We start from the raw sequence: 23,515 nt of genomic DNA, 5'->3' as shown, positions 1-23,515 counted from the left end.
TAGCTGTTCCAGGGACTTCACTACTTCACCAACTTCTTCTGTACAGTCTCCTGGCTCCGTTCTCACAGTGCTTAATTTGGGGCTCCATGCTCTGATCCCAGCGACCTGCATCTGGCTCGAAGCCAGCCTTAATTGCCCTGTCTGGGGGTGGTTGGGAGAGCCATCCAGCTCCAGCACAAATTACAGTGCTCTGAGGACAGCTGCAATTTCTGTCCTGCTGCCCCCAGTTCCTGGGAACTCTCCTGGCAATCAGCAAATGATGTGACTCACGTTCAAAGAAGCCAGATCCACTCCAGCCTAGCATGATATTTTGATTAGGAAGAGGCTGGCATAAGAGCCGAGTGGTTCCTGTGTGTGTGACAGGCTGTGAGCGTTATTCCCCCACTGCACCAGGCTCCTGCTCACTGCTGTGGCTTTGGGGAGTGAGTAAGGACCAAGCTGGGGTGCACACTTGCACCTCACCTTCCCTGCGATGGATGAGGAGCTCCTGCTGGCCAGCCACGCTGACAGGACGCTCACAGCCCTGCTCTCCCTGCAGGACTGGGCTTGGTCCCCCTGGGGCAAGCAGAGCTTTGGTGGCAAAGCTGTGTAAGCCAGCCCTGCCTAGACCTTCTCTTCTTTGCACAAAAATTCTACAGCTGGAAGTCAGGATTTGTTTGCCCAGAAACCCAGGCAGTTTGCAGGAGAGTGACTTAGGTCCCCAGATGTGTGGGTGAGATGGGAAATTGCAAACGCTCACACCTATAAATGTGTGTGTGAGCTGGGATGTGCTCAGAAGTGCTCACTTTTATCAGCTCTACCTAGTTCTGGAGATGCCTGGTTAATTTATCAACTGAGAAGCTCCATCTCGCTAAAAGTCTCATTTCCATATTCTTTCCAGATGGTCAAGATGCCACAGAGACAGTTTCTAAGTAAATAACTTGCTTCTTCAAGCAACCCACTGCCAGCCTCCCAAGTAGCTGCCCCAGATGGCTGGAGCATCCGAGAGGCACCTGGGTTGTGAGAGAAAGTGCCGAGTCGCATGAATAATAGACACGGGGTGGCTGTGGCTTTGTCCGGCAAATTCTGTGTTTGCAGCCCGGATCTGGGATGGAGAACTGCTGGGAAGTCACAAAGCCCTCTCCTGTGTGGGTCCAGCACAGCTGGGCGGTGCTTCGGTGGCACTCGGGGTGCGGATGGGGATGCCCCGTGGCTGGGCTGGGGTGCGGCCGTGCCGGGCTCCTGCTCCTTACGGCTTCTCTCTGCACCGCCGGCTGATCGCAAGTTAAAACCGAAAGGTTAAAAGCATTTAATTATGCTGATGCTTTCCCAGCGGATTAAACAAGAGGATAAATAGACTGCAGCGTGTTATTTGGGATTTGATTTTGTTTTTTAAACAAGGGGAGGGAGGCGGGAGGCTGCGGCTCCTTGGCAGCTGTCACACGTTCCGCTTTTGATGGTGTCAGTTGTGTCTGTGAGGAGGTGTTTCTCTTGCCACTGTCAGCATTTTCCGGGGGAGGCTGAATTCATTGATACAGTCTGTTTGCTGTCCACATATTCACAGTTCATGTGTTACATTTTACATAAAGTAAACTTAGCGAGGGGAAAACCTATTCTGCAATTCTTCAAAGCTAATGCACACTAAATATATTCTGACACTGACAGGTATTTCTTATTAAATAGCTCTGAACTGCAGTACCAGGTTTTGCTTAAGTGGCATTATTCTCCCTGAGCAAAGACAGTTCATTTATTAGTCATTCTGAAAACCAAATAACAAATATTATTCTCTAAGCAAACTAAACAAACCATTTAAAAGGGGCCTGTCTGAAATGATTAAAGTACAGTGTCTGAAAAGCAGCTGACATTTTAGTGCCAAAATACCATATGGAGGCTCAAATGCTTTATTAGCATCCTTTGACCTAAGCTGCAAAATCTCCCAACACCTTTGAGCGTGGCAGAGCTGCCTTCCTGCATGCAAGGGAGAGTGCAGAGGCAAATCTTCCTGCCAGTTCTTCAGATGTCATTTTGGCACACGGCAAAGTGAGGTGCAATAATTGAGGGGCTGGATGCAAGCAGGTCTCTTTTCGATTTCTGCCAGAGATACAGCGTAAAATAATTCAACAAAGCTGAAAGCGCAGGCTTTTCACTTATGCCATAAAAAATAAATATATAGTGTTTTTCTTTTTTCTAACAGCTCTCTCTTTTTCTCCTAACTAAATATTTCCTTTCTTCTAAGCATCAGACATTTCTAGCTTTCAGGCGTGCAAAGTAAAAGAGCACGTGCACTGATATATATTTATTTATGGTCTACATGGAGCTGCCTTTGTGTATCCCCAGCTCTGCTCTGAAGATTTCCTTCACAAGTAGGAAAACAATTTTGTGCTGCAGGTCAGACAGAATAACTGATACCACTGTTTACAGATCTGCACTCACTGGAGAAGCTTATTAAGCCACAGTTGGGTAAGGAAAAGCCTGTTCATCCACACTGGGATGATAAAGCTGTGGGTAAGAGGGCTTACGTGGCTGCTGCGCCAGGCGCCGGTGGGAAGGTCTCCGTGAGCACCAGGGAGTCGCTGGATGCCGGGAGAAGATGCTGGCCAAAGGAGCTGCTCAGACAACCTGTTGTAACATCATTCAGTCAGTCGTTCTCAGCCTGTTCCATCTGTAAAATGCTTGGGATCTGACCCACTTTTTTTATTTTTTAAACAAATATTTTCATTATTAATAAGAGTTTATCAGATAGTGAGAGGAAATAAGTTTTAGCCTGAGGTCTGCTCACGAAACGTCTCCTGTGAGCACATCCTTGCTGGCTCTGAAGCTGGGCAGCTTGACTTGGCAAGGATCAAAATAATATAAAATTTACGCGAGGAGTTTAATAAAAAACCTGCAGATACTGAGCTGATGTATGTTATTAACTTGCTTCTCTGGGATTAGGTAGGTCTGGGTAAATGAGGAGATATTGGTCCAGGTTTGCTTTCTGCCGGTGTTGTCCTAGTGACAGGGGATTACGCGCCGCTGGGGATTAGCCTGATGGCGTGACATCGCCGGGGTAACCATGTACATGCTGATGTCACTGAAGGCATTTGGTCATGTCCAGAGATTCTGGCATGAGCTGATGATTCTTCCCCCCATTAGCATCCCGGGAATGCCCAGCCGAGCAGCACATCCCCAGCACTCTGTTGTGTCCATCGGTCCTCTGCTCTCCCTGGCAGGGGCTGTGTGATCCCAGCGGTCGCTCCCTCCTTGCTGACAAGAGTGCACAAACAGCATTTTCATAGCTGGCACCAGCAAGAGCTGTACAATAGTGGGAGCATTCGAAGTTCCTCTGTGGACACATGATATGGTTCAATAGGATGGTTTAAATAGCTCCTCTTTGGAGAGAGAGAGCGGGTCAGAGAGGCACAATGGCTGTGGCTCTGTGCAGCCATCGCCGAGTAATGATAGGAGCAGCAGATGTGGTTTGTGCTTTCAAAGGCACTTCTGCCGGCAGCCTGCGTTAGGGAAAATGAAAGCTGGGCTGTTCCTGCAGCTCATGGGGGGTGCAAGGCATCCACATGACACAGGGAATAATTGGGATCTGGGGAAAAGCAGCAGAATGAGCGCTGGAGAGCAGCCCGTGCCCTGGTCGTGCCGCTGCCTTCCCGCCGTGGTGCCAGGTTCCTGTGGCTGGGCTCCCTTCCCACACTGGTGCCAGGCTCCCAGGCTGGTTTCTCGTCCCACAGCCGGGTGGTGGCTGCAGGTGAAGCCATGGCCCGCGCTGGCGAACGGCGCCGGAACAGCTGCAGCTCCTGCCAGTGCTGTGAGGGAACAACTTCGCTAATCTGACATCGGGAGCAAATGTTGCTAATGAGGAGCCCAGGCTTTGGTAACCATGGCAATTCATGTTCCTGAAAATGTGAAACAAAGTCAGAGAAGGGGCCAATCCTGCTCCCCTCTCCACTCCAGCACATTTTGCTTGCCAGGGATTGCCAGAGGATCACCGGGTCCAGCAGCCCGAGGAGTGAGGAGAGCTGGAGAGCAGGAGCAGCCTGGGGGCCTCATCCACCCCTCACAGGAGGAGCCTGTCTTGCTCTCAAAATATTGCCCTCCCACTGCCCACTCGAGGCCAGGCTGAGCCCCATCAGCCTGGCACAGGGCAGAGGCTTTGGCTGGTGCCAGGACTGCTTTAGCCATGACCCCCAGCTGGGAAAGGCAGCAGCACTGCCAGCACGTGCTGCATGGTCACCTCTGCCAAGTGGCAATTCACTGTCTGCTCCTCACACGGTGTCTCTAGGGCCAGCTGGGTTCCCTATAAATTTTTATAGAAAATATAAAATGACATCTGGAAGCCTATGGCAGGCAGATAGATTCTCATTCTTCCTCTAAGCAGGGAAGAGCATTGCCCTTTCTTAATTTTTCACAAATCTTGTTGTCGAGCTCAGTGGAGAAAAAAACCTGGTAATTGGGTAATCCTGTCTCCTGTTCCAGCTGCAGAGCCATCACCAGCTCCACACATCTTTGGAGAATAAACACAAATTCCAGCCTGTGCAATGGCCACAAAGCCATTTGCAGATATAGAAGCTAAATTGCAACGCACTGAGCCTAAAGCAAAACCAGGGTTAAGACCAAAAATATAATTTCCCAGGATAAGGCCAGTCTCAGTTCAATGAGCAGATGCATCCAGGTGCATCCCTGGGTGTCAGGACATCCCACATAGGTGCCCTCAGAGGCACCCAAAATCCAGGTTTCTCCCATAGCCCCTGTGCAGCCAGGGATTGCTGCGCTGCTGGCAGAGGAGGAGCAGGCGGAGAGGAGCGTTCTGCTTGATGAGGCCTTAGGGAAATCCACTGGTAAGCGAAAACCTCTAAAGCAAGGAGGGGGTTTTGCCTTAATTAAACTGCAGTGGGGCCACTGGTGCAGAAACCTGACAAAGCTTGGGGGATTATTTCAGCTGAGGAATGCGGGAGGTGCCACAGAACCCTTGGGTTGGTGGGAGACATCTGTCCAGGGCAGCAGCGAGTGCTGGTGCCACTGGTGGGGAGCACATGTGCTGCTGGGGACTGGAGACACCCCAGTGAGGGAACAGGGCTGTCAGACAAGGCAGGAAAATTTTAAAAAACTGGCAAATAGAAAAAAAAATAGTAAAGCAACAAAAGCGACAACCCATGCAGGTTTGTAACTGGAGTAAAGCTCAGAAAGAAGATCGATTAGGAGCCAAAAACCCCAAAATCCCAAGGCTTTGGGGCAGCCAAGGTTTCCAGTGCTGCACAGGATGAAGCACAGCTGCTGGCTCTCCTGCTGTGGCCCTGGTGCCTTCCTCAGGAGCTGTCTCAAAGACACCAGGAGCAGGGAGGGGTTTGTATGATGCCTGCAGAGATGTGCCCTCGCTGCCTGCAGGGCCAAGGTCTGCCTCCCCAAAGGATGGCCCTTGTTCTCTCAGGTTTTTCCCTGCTTGCCCAATCCCCCTGCCAGCAGCACTCCTTGCTTTTTCTGCCCACCATGCTTTGCAGAATCAAGAACGTTTCCCCGTCTCTTCTGCCTCTCTAATCTCACTCATGTTTATAGGCTTCAGGAGGCCAATTCTGGTGGAACAGCTTAGTTTTTTTAAATATTCTTCTTTTTGATGAAGTTAGGGTTTGGGAAGTCCTGGAGGACTGCCTCAAAGGAAGTGTTAGGTTCATGTGCAGAACAACGCAAAAAAAACAAATCTCATTTTACTCTCTTTGGAACAAGAATTGTCCCCTCTCTCCCTCTCTCCCCTTGGCTCCCTTCCTTCTTCATGACTGTGAAGAGAGAAAAAGCTCCTCTTGCTGCTAGTATGCATTTCCAGAGCACACTGGACATGTTCAGTATTTTCAGCATACTGGAAAGATCCCTCCCACAGGCTGCTGTCTTTGCTGCTGTGTGGCACCATAATTTTTTTTTTTTTTTTCGGAAAGGGGTAATTACTTTTCTTTATTTTGACCTGTTACTAATTCCCACCCATCAGACTGTCCTGGATCAACCACCATCACCTCCTGCAAAGGTGGGATCTGCCACTTGGTTCTGCTGAAGAAGGAATGGAGGAGGACAAGGGGTCCAAATCAAGAATCGAAGTGAAGCTTCAAAGCAGAGAAGGCATCAGGAAAAAACCTCAGTTAGGAGGAAGAAGGCAGGGAGGGAAGGAAAGGAGACCTGGGCTTCAGCTGCCGCTCCGTAGGGCTGTTTGAGGTGAAAGCTCCTTCCTGGGCTGGACACATGCTGTCCCATGCTTGACCAGGAAAACAGCAAGGCTCCCAGAAAAACATCAGCAGAGCAGCCACCCACCCTGTTCACATCTCGACACTTCACCAACACCTCCCCCTGCTTACAGTGATGCTGTGCAGGGCATTTCTGGCATGACCTGCAAGGGTCTGGTGGCCACAGCAATCAGTGCTGCCTGAGGGCTTCTGGCTATCGAGGCTGGGGTCCCTTCTTGCTGTGTGTATGAGCAAGTGACCTGTGCCAGGGACAGTGCCCCAGCCCAGGGCAGGGCTCCTGGGGCTGCTCTGAGTGTTCATCACGTTCTTACTACCCGAGCACACATTCTGGCAAGACATTCAGCCTCCCCTTGACTCACAGAGCTGACAGCTCTCAAGTACGTCCCAAGGATGAATAAAAAGTGACAGAACAGGTAGTGATTTCTGCAGTCAGCCAGAGTCTCTGTGAAGACAGTCTCAAAACTGTCTCACTGTCTTAGTGGCCAGAGGATGCCTGTCACAGGCACTTGACCTGTAGGCAGATGGTTACTGTCTGTCTAACACTGTCTTTTGGGGCTTGATAGGCACTTCTAAAATGCAGATAGATGGTGAGCCCTCACTGGGGGAAGGGGGCAGTGCTTGGCAGCTGAATGCCAGCGTTAGGATGTGCAGGGCAGGTTGCTGGGGAGCACGGCATGTGTCTGTTATCGGGGGCCAATTTGACAGCCCCCATCTGTATTCACCCTGAGGCTGGCAGGGGTTTGCAGAGCAGGATGGAAGAGCAGAAGTGTCACGGGGCTGATGTCACCTGCCTGTGATGTCACCACTGTCTTCTTCAGAGGAGCACTTCCAGTGATAGCAGAGCTTCTGCAGTCTGTCTGCCAGGCTGGCACTCGCTCTGTAGAGCGTAATTAAGGAAATATATTAATAGGTTGGGAGCCAGGGCCTGGGCAATGTTCTTGTGTGACAGACAAATGCAGAGACAAAGCAGACGCTCCCTTCAGAAGTCCTGCAGGATGCTATTAGCAGGCACAAACTCACATCCCATTAATGCCATTGCTGTTAGGCAACACCGAGTCATTTACGTTTTAAACAAAGCTCCCAGACCAGCTCCAGTCCAGGATCAGCTCCGGGAAACCTGCAAGGCTGTGTCTGCACCCAGGGAGCCTTGGGGTGTCCAGGAATACCCTGCAAGTGAAAACAAACATTGCAAGGGCTCAGCTTTTGTGCTGATTGCAAAGCCACCCCACAGAGGTGACACGGGACAGGAACGAGAGCATGGGGGATGCTGGCAGGGCTCATCTTTGCCAGGGTTTTTTTGAGGATGGTGGAGTTGGTCTAAGTTGATACTCCCTCATGGGCCATTAGTAACTTAAATGTAGCCCATGGGGTGGCCAGCAGGAAAGGACTCTGCCAGCTGCATTTACAGGGACAGCTCCTGCACTCTGCATCACTTACAAGCAGAACATGTTGCCCAACTCCACTGAAACAGCTCTGAGAGCCCTGAAACTGCCAGTTTCCAATCCCTGGCCTTACATGATGGTCTTAACAAACTATGGCATAAATATGCCAGGCAAGGGAAGGCAGCTTTCACAGAGGATTGGGAATGTCCTAAAACAAGGAATGTGTTTTTCAGTGAAAGGGAGATCTACTCATTTGAATGGACAGTGCTGCAGAAACAAACTGTTCAGAGGTGTTGGGAGGGGAGGAGAGGGGCACTGCAGCCAAAAACCAAGGGGCTAATTGTGTAAGGCTGGTGAGGAGATGCCTTGGTCTGAGCCACCGGTGTGCTAATGGGGAGGTTGCTTAGTTACAGTGTCAATGGTACCTCAGCAGCCCCAGGTAGGGGAGGGAGAGCCCAGCGTAAACAGCCAGGAGGAAGAAGGGTCATTAAACTGTTCCCTAAAGACCCCTAACTAGTGCTGGTTGGAGGAAATAAATAAGGAGGAAAAGTTGGTCTAAGTGCCAGGGAGGAAGCCAAGCTGTTCAGGAGATGGCTTGTCTGCTGCCTGAAACCACCTCTTGTCACTAATTTCAGCTGGAGACTTTTCCGTAGCGTGGTCTCAGCCCTCAAGCATTCCTGGCTTTTTTGTCTCTCTTCCACTTTCTCATTTAATTCCTTCTCCTTGGAGGTGGAGGCTGAGAGCTCTGGTGTGAGGGGGGCCGCGGTGCAGCCGGGGAAGCGGAAGGGTGCCTGGGGATGGGAGCACACACGTGTTGCCCCTTCACATGTGCCTCAGGCCTTTCAGGAAGAGCGGCCAGGTGGCTTTATGTGACCTTTCCTCTGTGGGCAAACATCACCCAAGCTGACCTGAGCCTGCAGCCTGTGGTACACATTAACAGAAAATCACGGGCCAAGCTGTGCCTGTGTCCTGGTCCTGTCCAGCAGGGGACAGTGGGCAGGGAGAAAATCACGGTGAGTGGCACTGACAGCACCGGCTCTAAACAACAGTTAGGAGGAGAATTATTTTAATGAATACATTTCCTTTCAATTGTATGCGAATAGTGAGATCCCATTAGAACGGGGAAGCAATTAAAGCTAATAAAGATGAACACGCAGCACTGGGCGCATGTGGAATAACAAACAGCGAACAAAGGATTCGGGAGAGAGCTGACTCTAATCCAAATAAATGAGCGGCGATGAAAGGGAAAGCAGCTCGGCTCTCCTGCCGTGAGACACGCTTCCTCCCCGCCGGCTCCCTGCCCGCCTTCACCTCAGCCTGGCAGGGAAAGTCATCCTCGGGATCGGGATCGGGATTGGGATCGGGCGTGGAGGCAACTGGTCAGTGGGATGGTCCCTGCCATGCCGTGCTGCTTGCCATGGGGCTGGAGGGGTGGCCATGCTCCCTGGGGAGCATCCTGCTGGATTTTGATGAAGGTGGCAAGTGGCCCCAGCTGGGGCAAGAGAGCTCAGCATTGTTTGGTGAGGCTGCAGTGGAGAGAAGGGCTGGACTGGGAGGGTGGCAGGAGCACCTAAAGTCGTGCCATTCCCTGCCTTGTATTTGATTATCGGTAGTGACTGTCCACCAAAATTAAGAGCCCTGAAGACAACAGGCTCGTGACAAGCCCGAAACTATCAGTGCTATGGTGAGGTGGAGCATGGAGGAAATAATAACCTCTTACAATGGTGTATTTACACAGTAGGCTCACAGGAAAATTGGGTAAACTGATAATTACCCAAGGATATTATTGGCTTTGGCAGAGTTAATAATAATTAGTACTTCTCCTTTTCCAGGCTACTTACAGGAGAGACCTTTTATAATCCACAGAATACAAAGGACCCAAACCACCAAGAACTGCTTCCACGTGTGGCTTTGGAAAAAAACCACACCGACTATTTCAGCTGGCAGGCTCCAAGGGTGAAAATCACACAAAAGACACTGGGGAGCCAGACTGAGAAATAATAATAACACTAGTAATAATAACAACAGTAACAATAATAATAATAATAAACTATTTTCTGTATTTGAAGAAAACCTTGTGTCAGGACTGCATTTTCCCCAGTCTATCTCATGCAGCCTAGCCAGAGATAAACCCAGTGCTGACACTTGACAGATTCGTGGGATGCTGGAAGCTGCCCTGCTGTTCCTCTCCCAGCGCTGGCAGCTCCTGGTTTGCTTTCTAGCTGTTGCTCTCCGTGGCAGTGCAGCACTTGCTCTTTCCAGAAAGCAGATATTATCCATCACATCTCCTCCTTCAGAGTCTCCCCAGTGCCCGTGAGACAGCAGCTCTGCACCGCGAAGTGCCTGGGGCTGCAGTGCCACGGCCAAGGATGCTGTCACCGCTGCCTTCCTGCACCCAGCCTGCTCAGCAGCACTGAGGGGGACACTGCCCTCCCTCCTGCCCCAGCCCGCTCTGCTGCTGCCCCCCCAGGAGAAGCCTTTTCTGGGTCAATGCCGCTTGACAGTTTGGGTTAAACGGGGTGAATTTGTTTTGAGACTCGCTGGAAGAGGAGTGTGTGTGTGCCCCCACCAGCCCATGGCCTCCTGCTTGCTGCTGCCTGGGGAAGGGGAGGTGTGGGGTGAGAGGGATCAGCCGGGGGATAAGTACTCAGAATGGATGTGTGTGATCAGGCGTGTGAGCACACCTCCAAAGCCGAGTGCTGCGAGGGATGCCGAAGGAGGGCTCCCGATTTCGGCACGCCAGCTGCGAGAGCAATCGCCTCCCCCCAGTCCCCCAGCTCCGGGTGAGCCCAAACCCCAGCAGTCCCTAAGGCATAGCTTTGCCTATCACTCCTACAGCCCCGCCTCTCATTCCCAGTTTTGCCCCCACGTTCCACCCAGCCCTGCCCAGCTGCAGTGCCCTGGCAGAGACCTCTGTGCCATTCCCGCTGCTGCCCTCGCTGCCCTCTGCCCCTGCCTGTGACAGCCACATCCCTGGCACGTAGGATCTTGGCCGTCTCTCCTGCTATGGGCAGCCTTCAAATGCTCAGAAATCACCAGTGAAACCCCCCCCTGCCCCAAGCTGGCCCATAAATCACAGCATTATAAAAATAAAACTGTTTTGTGCGTGCATGCACATTTCAGGTTGCCTTTTAAACCTGAACTTGTTTCTCACACGTTGGCAGAAGAACAGAGGGGAGTTGGAGTCAAAAGGCAAGCTTGAAAAATAAACGCATACTTCTCTCTTGCTGCTCATGAAGGGCTCCCAGAGGAAAACAGAGAAAAACAGGGCAGGAAGAGGCCCCGGAGGGGTCAGTGTGCCCATTCCCCAAAGCGAGGGCAAGCTCTTCCCTGCAGGCATCAGGCTGGTTTGTGCCCAGCACCTAGGGTGGTGGGAGTGCCAACTTGGTACCCACAGACCCCCATTTCCATTGCCCTCCCAATTTTTCTCTTTCTCCCTTTTCCACCCAGTTTTCCCTGCTTTCTTGTTGTCTCATGTCCATCCCTCGTGGCCGTCCCGTGTCCCTGCAGGGCTGCAGCACTGCTCTGGTGCCATGCCCTGCCTGGCCATGCCACGTGTGCTCTGCTCCTGCATGAGCCACCCAAGGAAGAGACTGAAAACTGTGCTGTCTTAAGCCACAGTTTAACATAATTAGACATCCTGGCTTGAGGGCAGTAATTACTTTTATAATCCTTAAACATATCTTAAAAAAAAAGTAATTGCCTCCCAATTCAATACCTTTCAAAAAATCCTTTTAAACAGCGCGGCCTCCTTCAAACACAACTCAGTCAACAGTAATTACAATAAATTATTCTGGGTTCTAAAAAACATATAGGAATTAATCTATATGTGCAAACTGCTAAGCAGTTGTGTTAACCCTTCCCTCCTGCCAGCCAGGTGCTTCCCAGCTCCCTGGCTGCAGCCCTGCCCTCGCTGGGCTCCCATCCTTGGGATCCAGCAAAGTCTCTGCCTGCCCTCAGCAGCACCAGATCTGCACAAAGCTCACACCACCAGGTTTGGCCTGGACACAGCTGCAGCCAGCTCTGGCTGGCGCTTCGCAGCCTTGGCTGCATTTCAGAGCCAAGCCATGGGCAGGCATCACCAAATTTACCAACTTTTTAGGCATAACTTTACTCTAACCTGTGAGGCAAAGGTGGCATAAGTGCTGCCCAATGGATTTGATCCTCAGCTGGGAAAAATAAGGCATAATTCTGCTCAAGTCAAAGGCGAGATCGTGATTCACAGCAGCTGAGAATCTGGCCAACAGTGTCAGCAGCACGACAATAACGTAATGTTTTCATTATGCATTGTTTTTTTCCAAATACTTAAAAAATTATCTAGGAATTACTCACACATCCAGTAATAGTTACCAGTCTTGGTGTTTAGGCGAAGGTTTCTTGAGACAGGGATGGGATTGAAACAGCTTTAGTATCGCCTCTCATGCTCTGTGCACTCCTCCTATCACTTCTGCTCTCCTCCTCCTCTGTGTACACAGTCCAGTAACCTCTTCCTGACAATCTCCAGATCCACAAAATTGCTCAGTTGGAATTTTGCAGTAAATAGAAAATTGCTTTGCTCCTTTCTCTCAGGACAGCACAGAAAATGAATCCAAATGAAAAAGCAAGTAGTGTGTATCTGGTAGACATAAACAGCACAAGAAAGGCAATTCTGTTTTCCAGCCCTGCTGCAGAGCAAATGACCTTGGAAATAATAAAAAGCCTGGGGCCTGAGCCTGCTGCAGAGCAGTATGAGCCTTTATTTGGGGAAAGGCTGGAAAGGAAAACCTGGAGGAATGGATATGTTGATGTGCAAGTCTCTACCAGCTGAAATGTCTCTGCTTGGGTCCACAGCTCGCAGCAGGAGGAGGACAGAGCTCATTAGTCCTTTCAGCCTCACCTGGTGCTCCTGGGATGATTTGCCCAAACCATCTCCCTCTCCTCTGCCAGCTGCCCACAGTGTGCCTTTCCCAGTTTGGAATGCCTTTCCCCGGTTGGGGTGGTGGGATGATGGCACGTGGCCAGGGGTGAGCAGCCCTCCCAACACCATATTCAGTCATCCCTGCAAACATTTGTAAATTATGAAAGCCTGATGAGGAGATCAGGGTAATTCATGGCTGTGGGAGGAAGGATGGGAAAAATTTCTAATTCTAATTGCACCTCAGACCAGTGCACCAAAACATGACCAAGTAGGAGGCATCTGTTGGGTCTCCAGCTCAGTCAGTGGCATCATCCACTTCCACCTGTGGCACTCAGCAGCAAGAGCTCCATGGATGCTCATGGAGAGGTCAGGAGAGAACTGAGGAGAATGAGGGATTGGACCCGGGAGTAGTTTGTGTCAGAGTTTGTGCTTTGGCTTGTGGGGCTGCCAAGGGGATGGTACCATTCAGAGCTCTGGCTGTGCTGGATCCAGCAGCACTGGCCAGGTCATTGTGTGCTGTGAGCCGTGTGCTTCTGGATTCCCACATTTCTTCAGAAAAAAGGAAATAAATAAATAAATACATTTTTTTTAAAGTCCATGGAGGCAGCCAGCAGAAAATATGTGCTTTAAAATATAGGTTCCTGGATAAGAGCAAAAGGACAGCGTGTGCAGCTCTGCTTGGCACGGTTCGCTGGTGCCGGGGACGCCGTGTCTGCCTGCACTGGAGCAGATCAGCGGCTCTACAGGGACAGCAGGGGAGTCCCAGGACAGCTTCACCCCCCTGCAACTCCCCCAGTGCTGCTTTACCCACCCATTTATCCAGTACAGACGACTCAAAGCAATTTGTGATTCCAAGGAAGGCCTTTGAACCGTAATAATCCCAATATTTGCTCTGTTACTGCTGCTTTTCTGGCCCCAGCTGCTCTCAGGCAGAGCAGGGTGTTGGATCTGCAGTGGTGAAGCCAAATGGAGGCTGGGCTGCTGGGACAGTTGAGCGAGTGCAGCTTGCCTGGCTGTGAGCAAACGACAGGCTTAGGTTTCACTGAGGATGGAAGGGGCAAAGCAGTTACCCACGGGGTCTGGAGGGCTGAGGAATGCCCCGGTGACCCACGCGTGTATCTCCCGGAGCGGCATCTCCCTAAATCTCAGAGCTTGTTAACTCAGATGCATTTTTATTCTGCAGCAAACTGTTCAATCTGAGCTTCAGAGGTGCAGCTTGCCCCCGCAGAAAGCAGTGAAATGATGAGGGGGGGAAAGGGAGAAGTAAATCCCACCTGTTTCCTGTTTTTATTTCCCCCACCCCCATCTTTCTGTATTTTCTTAGTGTTCCCTGGTCGTTTGGGAGCTCCTGCAACTTGTCCAGAAATACCTCTGCTAGTTCAGTGGCATTTTGGAGCCCAGGAATTTAAGGAGGGCTTAGAAATTCCTAACGCAACTTTCAACTGACTAAATGTGGGCGAAGGCAGTTCGCTGCTCTTTCTATCAGCATTTCTCTTTTGTGTCTCCCTTCCCCTCTCCTGACCTCTCCCTTGTCCCCCTCAGGCCCAGGAGCTGTGGTACCCAGCTCGTCTTCTCCTGCCCCGCGTCCATGGACATTTGGTGCACACGTGTGGTGGTGGCAGTGAGATCCAAACCTTCCCTCAGACAAATCCTATGAGCAGCTCTGCAGACTTCTGTATCTCTGACATGGTTTTGGGTACAAAATTCCACTATATTGCACGGTAGTGGAGAAATCCCTGAATGTGGGACTGCTCTGAAGACATCAGCTGGGAGATACAAGTTTCATTTGATATTCCCAGCGTTGCTGGGATGGTGCTTTACTATCCATCATGTCATGAGAGCAGCACTTAGTTTGGGACAGGAATTTCCTAAGCTCTGCACGTCTCAGGCAGAAGCAGCCAAATTTCCCCGTTAGAAAGATTCCTTAAGAAAACAGTCAGGATGGAAAACCACCCCATGAAAGCATGGATCACCTTCCCTGCAGCAGCCATCTCTACCTCCGCTGCCAGGGTTAGCAACGCAGCCAGAAAAATGTTTGGGAGATGCTGCCCCGCTACCTAGAAACCCTTATACATCTCCGATATGATCTGTACCACTCGCCTCACAATACACCAATATATTTTAACTACAACCCGAAATGTTGCAAAAGAACCTTTTGAGTGAGTCTCTTTGGTGCAATACAGATACGTCAAGGCTGATTGTTATTGTACATGTCAGGGCTGTTGAAGTGCAGGATAAAGAAGGCCATTGTGCTCCCACGGAGGGGACAGCTCGGATGATTAATGACTGCTCCCTCAATTCTCCGAAGAAGAGATGGAAGTCGGATAAGGCCTCCGCTGGCGGTAGGGGCAGAGCACCAGAAGACGTACCCAGAGTGGAAAAAAGAGCCCGGGGCTCCGCATGGAGGGGCAGGATCAATAGGCAGCAGCCTGCCGGAGCGCCGGCAGCTCGCAGGCTTGCGGCGGGAGCGGGGAGGTGCTGCCTAACACTGGGGCTTGTGTTTGCTGCTCTCACCTCCTTTCCTAATCCAGGCTTTTTTCTCACTGCTTTTCTGCCTCTGAAAGTGGCTCTTGGGAAGGCAGATTGCTGCCCATTGACTAAGGCAAATGGCAAAAATCAGGGAAATTGCAAATTGATCTTTGCTGAACACACACGGTGACTTTGTTACCCGCTTTTTGAGCCTCGGCGCAAATACCTCCCGGGCTAATTCTAAGGCGTGCCAAAGTAAATTACATTTAGTTTGCCTTAAATAAACAATGACTCTTCCAGGAAAGGTTTGTCTCTTCTGGGCACTTGCATCATTTATCATTGCTCCACTGTTTTGAGTTGGCTGCCCTTTTAGGGTGAGATGTCTCTTGGTTTTAGTGTGTGCACAACCATAGAGAGGACAAGGTCTTACCCCAAGAAAAATGTACTGAGAAGATGTCATTAAAGCTAATGAGAGTCCAGGCAGCTGCAGCTCATTAGAGAGTGCCTGGGGCCAATTGTAACTGAGACCTTTAAATATACATCATAGTCAAATAAACAACATCATATTCGATCTGCAAAGTCTCTATCAGTTCCTGCCCAGTCCTTATCACCCAGCCTTACATTTTGCTGAGAAAATGTTCCCTGCTCAATAACAAACCCAGAAGCAAGTGAGACCATCACACTTAGGACTGATGTGCTGAGAAATGGGCATAGAGGAGGGGGGTCCCTTCTCCTGAAAGCTAAATTTGAAATTAATTGATTACAAGGCTAGAAGACACTAAGGGCTCAAGCTCTCCACCCTGCCCCTAGGACAACATGGAAAACAGGTCAAAGAAACTGCAAAGATGCTGAAGACCAGCACATTTTAAACAGTGAGTGAGCAATTAGTTTTTCTCTAGTTCCTTTCTTTGGCTTCAGGACATGACTTTACCGTAAAAGAAAATGAGAGGTTTCTGACACTACTTTACATTTGTTGTCATTACGAAGCATTTAGTGAGGAATTACAGATTTACAAGCGTGGGGATTTCCTTCTCAATCAGCAGAGCTCCCAGAGGGGCTTCCCGTCACCCCCCTTCCCCCGCGGGCAGGAGCCCCCAGGCTGCCCATGGGCAGCCTGTGGCTTCCTCCTGTCCTCGCCCCACGTGTGATTATTAAGTCCTTATCGCAATAAGGAGTCACTGACACTGGGCTGCTTTCCAGGGAATGCTGCTCCCTTAATAGGCCATTATATCTCAGTAATAAGGGCTAAACTCTTCTGGGGGCATTTAATCATGAATTAAGTAAAATAACACCACCGATCCTGCCTTTCTCCCAGCCCTCACTAAGGGGGGTGATGCTGTCCGTGGATCCTGTCCAGTGCTGGCTGCTGGGGCTGCTGCAGGGTGTGCACAGCACTGCCAGAGGGGTGCAATGCCCCTCATGCTGTCAGGGCCGTGTCTGGGTGCCCATAAACAATGCAGAAAATAAAGCAAATTGGGACAGGCTGTGGCTGGGTTCATTGACTCCAAGGCCTAGCTCCCACATGAGGTCTCTGCACCCTCATTTGACAAAGGGCGTCTCCAGTTCCCGTCGTGCCGGGGCCTGGGAACTGGGTGGCTCTCACTGTGGGTATCTGCCTGCTTTAGGGCACAGTGTCACATCCCTGTGACAGGGCCATGAAGGCAGCACAGACACCCACCTTGGTGGGAACTGTTTTATTTGGGTAACTGAATCCCATCCTCTGTAGCTACATCATGGAGTGGGTGCTGTCCTGGGTGGTTCAAACCCAGAGTCCCAAGTGTTGCCTGGCTGTTGGCCACAGCTTGTCCAGAGAGGCTGAAGCCAAGCAGCAGTTTCCACCTTGCTTCCAGGGTATCCAAATCTCGTAGCATCCCAGAAGGGGCCATGCCCACCCTGTCATCCAGGAAGGGTCCCTGTCCCACACCACCCCAAGTCATGTTTAGCAGAGTCGCATTAGCAGAGCTGTGCTAACAATTTCCCACTCCCTGGCACTGTTTTGTTCATCACTGTGGACATGACCATAGTGACCTGCAAAAGCTGATCTGAGCCTGGGATTGTCACTGCCTGTCTGGGGCTGCTGTACCTTCTGCATTTGTGGGAATCAAACCATGGGCCCATCTCTGCCCCAGCAAGAGAGCTCTGGAGCCTGGGATGGGGGAGCCTCCCACCATGGGGGCTTGCAATGTATTCTGCTACCACGGCTTGCAAGGTCATCTCAGCATGGAGGTCTGTCAGGTGGCTTCCTACCATGGGAGCTTGCAAGGTGGACTGTGAGCTCTCACCTTCATCCTCTGGATGACACTGAAACACAGGATTAGGGCACCGAGTGAGGGAGGGACATGAATGGAAGCCCAGGGAAGGAGGATCTCCAGAACCAGCACTGCCAGGGAAGGAGCATCGGGGGATGAAGCCAGGGCAGAGCAGCCCTATCTTGCCCAGAAAAAGAAGCAGTTCCCTGCTTGATGTCCCCACAGGACCTGGTTTGCCCCTGGGTTACCCTGATCCCATAGGGACCTTGTCCAGATGAAGTCCCTGCTGCATCCAGCCTCACGTACTGCAGCAGGCATCAGAAGATCCAGGGAGCCAGGGCAGGACACCCTCCTGGTGCCCTGCCCTGGGGCAACAGAGCTGCCAGTGCTCCTGCAGCTGTGCCAGATGAGACAGGCACATCTCTGTCCCCTGGCAGCAGGGACACTGAGCATGCTGCTGCTGGTGCCATGTTCTGTTTCCAGCCCTCATCAGAGGTAGGGCTGTGCTGGCCTGGCAGAGCCCTGCCAGCACACAGCTGCTTTTAAATGGGGGATGCAGCTCTTGAGCTTCACTTGGCTTCAAAGCCAGTCTGGTAACAGCGATGCAAACCTTCCACAGAGACCCCCAGAACCTCCCCACACCAGGTATATTGATTTAATTTGCACCTGTGCATTTCTTGGCACAGCCTAACAAGCAGCAAGCCAGGAGTAAATTCAGTTAGGAGATTTCTGGCACAAAGCTGCCCCAGCTGAGCTAAGCCAGCATGAAACAACAGGAGTTCAGTGGGTTCAGACTTATGTGCAGCCCAAGCTTGGGCTGTAGCTGCCCTGAGATGGCAGGAGAAAATAGGAGCTGTTTGGGGTGAAGGGTTTTGCTGTGGGTAATTTATGTCACCTCAGAGCAGCTCTTTGCTGATACTGACTGCTCAAGGTGGAGGCTCTGGATTATACCTGGTTGCCCCCTATCCTCCCTGCTTTACCAGCATCCTGATGTCACTTAGGGGTTACCCCTTCTCCTCTCCCCGGGCCCTAAAGCATTCTGGAGCATGCCCTGGAGCCATCCCACTGCCGACCTCTGCTCAGGGAATGGGGACCTATGAGCAGGATGTTGATGTTCATACTTGAGGTTTTTTCCTCAGTTCCTTTCTAATCCGAATTTTCAATTGCTCATAACTTATGTCATTTGGGCTGGAATTTTCCAGACGTGATCTCCCCTACAAAGGTGGCTCTTTCCTTTTCCTTTTATTTTTTTTTTTTTTAACCAAGGAAAAGCATTCAGCCAAATGGTCTGGCCACGTCCATTTTCTTTTTTTTTTTTTTTTGGCCTTTTTTTTGGTTTTTTTTTTGTTTTTTTTTAGTAAACACAGACTTTTCTCATTATATATTAAAATTATAGTTATAGAGTCACCTTTCCTGCTGCAGTGTCAGTGGGGAGCAGGCCTCTGGCCGACCGCCGGGGAGCTGGCTGCGGAGGGGGATCCTGCCGTCCAACCCAGCTCAGTTTTCCTCGGCTCACCCAAACACTGACCCTCCCCAGAGCCCTTCAGATGCCCCAGGAAACCTGAATTATGACCCTTGAAGAAGACATTTTGCCCAAGAGCAGAGAAATACGTGTTCCTACTTTAGTGTTTGTTTTCCTCCAGCAAGCAGGAGGCAGGTCGGGTGGGGGCCAGGCTGCTTTCAGCAGGAGCCTTGTGTGGATTCAAGTTCAAAACCCCTTTTCCTTCCAGATTTTCCAAACGCACTGAGTTCCAAGTAGGGCTAGGAAATACATATTTGCAGGTATTTCTGATATATTTGTGCTGTTCCTCCCTGTCATCTCTCTGTTGTGAGGATCTGGGGGATGGTCCCCACCACTGAAGGATGACATCCCCACTTGGCTCAGGATGGCCAGCAGCAGGAACAGGCAGCGCACACATCCAACGCCATGGCAGTTTTGCAGTTCCTCCCTTCCTTGTGGTAGCAAAGGGGTTAAAGCTGACAGGGTGAATCCCAGGGGGCTGTTGGGGGGCCATGGCTGTGCAGAGCTGGGCGGAAGCCGCTCCCCCTCTCTGCTGCTGCTCGCCATGATGTCACCTCCCTGCTCTCCCCGAGGAAGCGTTAAACGAGCCCTTGCGCTAATGGGGCAGCGGGGCCAGGCCGTGCAGGTGGGCAGCACCTGGCAGGGGGTGCCCATGGCTGCAGCTGACAGAGGAGCTCAGCCCACAGCACAGCCCCCTCCAGGGCTACGTGCCACCTCCTGGCTGCTGAAATGCCTTGGAGAAGCCAGGGGTGAGACAAGTCACTCCGCTCCCCATGTCCCTTCTGACACCTGATGGGAATCTGGAGCAGGCGAAGGCTGAAGAAAAATCCCCATTACATTTTCCAGGGATTAATAGGTCATCTGACAGTGCAGGGATCATCCAGGCTTCTTTGGGGCAAGGTTGATCACAGAGCATCCCTGCTGTACCTCCTCCATCCCCATCCCATCCTGACAGCAGATGTGAGTCCAGCTTGCACCCTCGTGCAAGAGAAATCCTTTTCTGCAGCCCTTCTCCTCTGCAGAGAAGAAAGGCGTGCAAAGGAGGCTCCTATGTTTCTCCAATTAATGTAATTAAGAGAATTAAACTTTTGGAGGAGTGAGTTTTTCATTTTCTTTTTATTTGATTAGGGAAATTCCCCCTGCACACTCTGTGCAAATGAAACCCAGGCTCCTTTCCGTTGTTCGGCAGCCCCGGGAGAACACGTTACCTTTCAATCTCGCACTCTAATGTGTTTAGAGTTAAAATCCCCCCGCCCCAGGCGAGCAAAGGAAGGATCCCAGAGCCTTGATTAAAGCACAGCTTCCTGAGCAAGGATGTGCATGTGGAGCTGCTGGGCTTGCAGTGTGCCCTGCACAGCCAGACCAGCCCATGAGCACCAAGAGATGCCACGACATCAACGACATTCCAGTTTTCTGGTGGTAAGTCCAGGGTTGTGCAACAAAAGCCAGGGAAAAGCTAGGCACCCCTGGGATGGGGTGGCTGGTCCCCACATTTCACTAGAAGTCTGTCCTGGCCATCTCGCCCACGTGAATTCCAGTGCCGTGGCCCCATCAGGTGGTTCAGCTCACAATACTGAAAAGCAATTATTTTTGGCACCCTGAATATTAAAACCTCTTCTTCACAAGACTGTATTTAGCTATCAAGGTTACTGAAAAATAAAACATGAGTAAAAGTATTTGTACAATCCTGCCATGAGGCCTCGGGTACTTATATTATCCCACAAGTGCTCCAAAATTACAAGCCAGCTTCCCAAAATGAAATAGGCTTAAAAATCAATAAGAATAAAAAAATACATTATGACTTTTAATTTTTCTTCAGCTTTCGGAGCATTTTGGGCACACAGGGGACATGTTAGACATTAATGAAAGCTGCTTTTCTCATCTAAACACAATTTCAGGTGGTCGTAACTTTGAAAACCATGGAGACATCATTGGGTCTGAGGCAGGTACAGACCTGGACAGGGAAGAGAAATCAAAAAACTGGGGCAAAATGCCTCCTTTAGCACCACTGGGGCTTCCCACAATTTCATGTAGCGGGAAGTGTGTCTACAAAGAGCCAAACCTGCTCTCTTTTAGTTTTTTCCCCCCCGACAAAAATCTGCTGACCCAAAGTCTGGCTTTCTGGTTCCTCCCATTTAGCATAATGGATTGGAGATGGAGCTCCAGGAGCGCCGTCTGGGGTGGGAGGAAACCACAGGGCGGCTCGGGGGGCGGCGCAGGGCCCTCGTAGCTGGGCTGACATGAGCACAGGTGGCCCAAGAGCAGGCTGGAGGTGAGGCTTGGATTTCCCAGTGTTTGGCTCCTCTCCAGTAAAAACGTTGGAGCTCCGTGGCAGAAGATGAACGGGGTTATCTGGATTTAGCGGGAGGCGTTACCTTCCTTTTCGGCTCCAACGGAGGAGTGGGAACGGCTCCCTGCGGTCAGGAGGAAAACTTGAAGCTTTAAAACCCATCAGGTTTCTGGGCTCACAACGAGCTCTTCTGATGATATCTTTTTTTTTGATTAGGTGAAATATTTTTCTCTGTTAATCTCTAATTCCTCCAGATTTCCCAAGGGTCATCCAGAGGAGAGAAGCTGGAGAGGGGAGGAGGGAAAGGCTGGGCAATGTCATGTTGGGGAAATGGCACAGGATAAGATTTATGGATGCTTTTCCACATCCTCAGCTCTGTAAGTAACCATAAGGGCAGTGACTTGCTTGTGACAATCCACAGGTGTCCTCAACATGTGATTTTGGAGAAGAAAAGTACCCACAGCCATCACCCAGGGACCAGCTGCCCATCACCACAGCGCTGGCAAACATCCACTCTGGGAGGATAACGAGCATTTTTGGCTGCAGCAGCAACGACGCCATAAAACACCATGAACTGCTGCTTGCAGGCTTCTCCCATCGCTGCTCGGAGCATCTGTGGAAGGGAAAACTTCCCAGCGTAACATCCACAACCTCTTAAGTAAATAGTCTTTAATGTTGCACTAAAGGGTTGTAGTCTTAATATGTAAAATCTGTTTAGCTCTTTTTAATTCTTGGATCGTGCTGTGGAAAGTCCTCCAGAAGTTGCCTGTTGGCTCTTTTCCCGCAGCCTTTGGTCTCGGAGGAGCTGTGGCCAGGAACGCCCTCCCGCCGAGCGGCAGCCCCGGGCAGCGGGAGCTGGTGGGAGATGCCCTGAAGATGGCAGCAGGGCCATGGGCACCGCGCAGCCCGGGCTGCGACAGCGCGGGGACAGCCGCCGGTGCCACAGCGCTCCGCCAAATGCTGTTGGAAGCAAATATTTTCGCTTTTGAGAAGAAGGGAAAAAAAAAAAAAGAAAAAAAAAGAAAGAAAAGGGTGGGGAGCTCTTTTGTAACAAATGCCGGAGAGCTCTCCCCAGCTGCAACTTTCTGCCACATCAGGATGGAGCAAATCACACCCGCTCGCTCGCTCGCTGCAATCTGCCGGGATGCTGAAAGGCTCTTCAGTCCCTCACAGCTGGGTCCTGCTCGCAGAGTGGCAGCTGAGCCTTTTTAACGAGGCATGAAGGGTGGGGTGGGTTTCCCCGACTGCTTTGGGTGCTGCCGGCTTCAGGCTGAGGGAGTTATTTTAGGGTTTCTTCCTTTCCTTGTGCTTGTAGCCCTTGAAATGTAGGCTCATCTCTGGTCTGTGGCTGTTCCACTGATGGCATGAAGGCAAGAGTGAGATGGAGCCAGGACCCATTTGGCTCCTGATGGGGCTCTGTGTGTTCTGGTGCACTCACTGGATCTGCTGGGTGCTGCGGAAATTTGTAAATAAAAGAAAAAACAACCTTTCCCCCGAATTCTCCCAGTCTTGAATTAGGGAGGCTGAAGCACCATCAGTACGTGACAGGCTGTGGCTGGGAGAGGCACAAACAAGCACAAGGGGAGAGCACCAGGAGGAAGAAGAGGAAGAGGTCGGGGTGCTGTACCTGTGTTTTTGTTTAGACTAGGAGAGCTGCAGCTGAGCTTGTCTCCTGCCCAAATTGAGAAAGCTTGGGAGAAACCAGCCCTGCCAGGAATGGAGATGTGTGAGGGGGAGCAGCAGCCCTGGAGGGGTGAGAAAGGGGACTGTGGCAGAAAGGGCAGGCAGGAGGAGAGTGTCAGCACCTATGGGGAAAATACCCAACCTCAGCCATGGGGCTGCAGGGCAATAGGAGGGTTTGACCCACCACAGTGGAAAAGCAGGAAGGTGGCAGTGAAGGCAAGGAACATGGTGAGTCTGAGCAGTAGGGTTGAAATCATCATACTGCAGTGCTCTGACCTTCATCTCCATCCTGCAGCTGAGGGACCTTCCCCATGGCCAGAAACACTCGGATGTTGCACAGACAGAGCAGCTCTGCCCCCTGCACAGCTGGGCCAGGCAGAGTGGCAGGCTGGCCCCAGAGATGGGGTCCACTTCTGTGTAGAAGCACTGGTCAGGAGACAAAGGAGCCTCTGGGCCCACAAATCTTAAGGTAAGGACCCTGGGTGGTGTTAATGGCCCTAGAGCTGGCTGATGGAGTGGGCCTGGATGCAGGGATGTAAGGGAAGGGGATGGGTCCTGGGACCTAAACATCCATGTCTCAGAGGACAGTAGCTGTACAAAGAGAGCTCTGTGTGCCGACAGGCAGGACAGGGCCCGCAGACAGACTGGGGGAGGAGGAGGCTGAGATCATGTAAACACTGTGAAGGTAAGAGATGTTGGACCGAGGCACAGAGCACACGCCGGCAGGCGGCCACTGACAGCTCCGGGTGTCAGTGCACAGGCACAAGGGGCTTCAAAGGAGAAGGCAGTGAGGCAGCACGTCTGGCAGAGGTGGGAGGTGGGTTTG

The 23,515-nt window shown here is 51.2% G+C and overlaps 2 long non-coding RNA genes across 2 annotated transcripts; both read left to right on the top strand.

Moving 5' to 3' along the window:
• The first annotated feature begins 6,174 nt into the window (after window positions 1-6,174).
• LOC132331837 (uncharacterized) lies at window positions 6,175-9,652 on the top strand. The gene is made up of 2 exons (XR_009487691.1): window positions 6,175-8,592; window positions 9,412-9,652. It is a non-coding gene; the product is annotated as an uncharacterized LOC132331837 (long non-coding RNA).
• Window positions 9,653-18,644: 8,992 nt separating this feature from the next.
• On the top strand, window positions 18,645-23,290 carry LOC132331480 (uncharacterized). Its single transcript, XR_009487600.1, has 3 exons — window positions 18,645-20,135; window positions 21,428-21,664; window positions 22,985-23,290. It is a non-coding gene; the product is annotated as an uncharacterized LOC132331480 (long non-coding RNA).
• The last annotated feature ends 225 nt before the right edge of the window (window positions 23,291-23,515 follow it).

Source organism: Haemorhous mexicanus, chromosome 10, assembly GCF_027477595.1.
Source record: "Haemorhous mexicanus isolate bHaeMex1 chromosome 10, bHaeMex1.pri, whole genome shotgun sequence".
NCBI classification, from domain to species: Eukaryota; Metazoa; Chordata; class Aves; order Passeriformes; family Fringillidae; genus Haemorhous; species Haemorhous mexicanus.
The sequence above is the reverse complement of the archived record's forward strand: the minus strand, read 5'-3'. Positions and strand labels throughout refer to the sequence as shown.